At 38.6% G+C, this 2,766-nt stretch overlaps 1 non-coding gene across 1 annotated transcript; it reads right to left on the bottom strand.

Moving 5' to 3' along the window:
- Positions 1 to 1,976: 1,976 nt before the first annotated feature.
- LOC149024201 (small nucleolar RNA R71) lies at positions 1,977 to 2,083 on the bottom strand. Its single transcript, XR_016171901.1, has one exon. It is a non-coding gene; the product is annotated as a small nucleolar RNA R71 (small nucleolar RNA).
- Positions 2,084 to 2,766: the final 683 nt, after the last annotated feature.

Raw genomic sequence — 2,766 nt, 5'->3', positions numbered from 1 at the left:
CCAGTAGGGTACCCCTCAATCCCAAGTTATACTTAAGCAATCACATGCCCAAGTTCATCATATCAGTTCACAAGATACAACGTCATAATAAACATTCAATTCATGACATTGACATAAGTCATCATATATTGAAATTGATAAACATGATAAAACATTGAAGTAATATAATGTAAACGCAAAGCTACTGTTAAAAGATATATGTAGCAAGTTCTAACATGATAAGAATATGAAATAGAAAGTATATGTACTAGGTTAGGAATACCAAGTCAAGATTTCCATATCCTAGGTAATTACATCAGTAACTATCCTTACCTTGAATCGGAGAAGAGGATGGTCCAAGATCACAAGCAGTGGCCCAAATAGTCTTAAAGTCCTAAACAAGCATATATGAAAGGTTAGAGAAGAAATCAGAACAATCGGAGATCAAACGAATCAGAACTGGGCAAAAGTTGCTGACAGCAACTCTATTGGTCGATACATTTGGTCGATAGTATCGACCAATAGTATCGACCAAATCAATTCCAGGACAGCAAGCTGGCTTTTCGGATTCTTGCCCAGATTTGGTCTTCCTGGTCTCGGATTGACATGAAACTTGGAGGATAGTCTAAGCACAACATGGGGACACTAATTATCAAGAAACTTTCATAATCCAATGGTCCATTTGGAAATCCCCAAATTGACATATTAAGGTTAAGAGTTGTAGATCATAGCATTGGCTATAACTCAATGCAAATTAGGGGAAAACATGGGGGATTAGGTAGGGAATCGTTTAGAAGTAACATGGAGCACATATGCAAGGTATAGATTAGGTAAATCACGAGCTTCATCTCAGTTTTGGTAAATAAAGCAAGTTGGTAAGCAATAAATCATGGAAATGTGTAGTCAATGATCATGAGGTGAATCAATCATAGTCATATCGGTGAAAACATCATTGTATGGGGTTTAGAAGGTTCATGGCAAGGTGTATGCAAGGTTGCAGCACCTTGACCATGGTCCCAACAGTAAAATAGAGAAAAGATGAGTGAGAAAGTGATTAGGAGAGAGAGTCATACCTTTAAAGTGGAACAAGAAAGTAGGAATGAGTGGTTGGCAATGATTGATGAAGAAGATGCTTCACCACTACCAAGGAGGAGTTCTTGGGAGGCTCTCTCACGTTCCCAGATGTTAAAGACGCGAGAATAGGGCTCCAGTCTCGAGGAATAAATAAATAGAAAAGAATATTCTAAGAATCTTTAAATCTGGGCTCAGCAGACTTGTTGGTCGATACCTTTGGTCGATGGTATCGACCAATAGTATCGACCAAAACAAACTCTGCAGAATTTTTACAGAATAGTTCAGCAACTTTAGGTGCGGACTTGGAGGGCTATACAAGGTCAAATTGCATGGGGTTTTCTCCTACAGTTCACTCAAGAGGTCTAGTTTCAGGGAGTACCTTCGGATTATGCACAGGAGTCCGTTTGCTATTTCAACCGTCTCGCTCTTCATCAGTGCGCAGATTCTAACTTAACACTGGTAATGTGCTCAAGGAGGGAGCAGCATCATCAATGTCCATAAACTGGAATCCCGACATTACGTCATCAACCAGTAGGGCCCATAAGTCCCTCCTACCACCACTTCGGGTCTTTGGACCTACAAACATAACAATGACCGGGTCGGGTCAAGGTTAGGTAAAAGCTGGATTTTACATGAGGGGTAATAATTTTGAACTTAAATCTCATTATTTGTCTATGTTACCCCAATTTCATGGGTTACCTGATCAAGATGCATATTTGTTCCTTAAGGAGTTTGAGGAGGTTTGTGTCCTTACGAATGTACAACAACTCACTGATGATGCCGTAAGACTACGATTCATTACATTTGCATTAAAGGATCAAGCCAAAAAGTGGCTTTATAGCTTACCTAGGGATAGCATTACTACATGGGAACAAATTACTATCCTATTCTTGAAGAAATTCTTTCCTTTCTCTAAGACGAATAAAATAAGAAATGATATTTTTCAATTTCCTTAGAAACTGAATGAGTCATTTACTAAGGTAATGGAGAGGTTCCAAAGCCTTCTCCAAGAATGCCCTCACCATGGTATAGAATTATGGCATTTATGCCAAATTATTTATGAGGGTATCGATTATCAAACAAAACAACTTTTGGAATCTATGTGCCCCAAGGGAATTTACATCGTTCACTGATGATTCCTGATGAGCACATTTATGTGTGAAATCTTAGGGCATAAAGCATGCATTTTATACACTTAGAGTGGAGGTTCGAGCACTATGAAAATTCAGATGCATTTTCAACTATAACACTGGCTTAAACGGAGATGATACAAAAGATCTTATCCCCATTAATGTACAGCTCGCAGCTTTGGTCGAGCAAAATCACCTAACCAAATCAAAGCTTGATTAAGAGGAAAATCTAGTCCCTTGGTCCAAACATGGAACACCGTTACCAAGTGACTTATGGTTGACCTCAAATAGGCCGACCAGGGTCAAGAAGACAAAGCAAAGGAGTCTCCGATAAAGTTGCAAAAAATGTGAAAATCATGATCAAGGTTAATGAAGGAATTTTACAAAAAATAAAGTATAAGAGGACCAAGGGCAAGAATGGCCAACAAAAGTGGTTGATCCAACACAAGCATTAATGCAAATATTTTGCTCACTGAACAACTCTTTGCCTTGCTATTTAGCATATTACTTCTTAGCCATAGAAACACGATGACTTCTCGAACAAGTATATAACACTTGTCGACCATAGAAAAGTGTGGAGAAA

The sequence above is a fragment of the Hakea prostrata genome, chromosome 2 (assembly GCF_041222555.1).
Source record: "Hakea prostrata isolate BN-2017 chromosome 2, UWA_Hpros_2, whole genome shotgun sequence".
Lineage (NCBI taxonomy): Eukaryota > Viridiplantae > Streptophyta > Magnoliopsida > Proteales > Proteaceae > Hakea > Hakea prostrata.
This window is presented reverse-complemented; position numbering and strand designations above follow the sequence as displayed.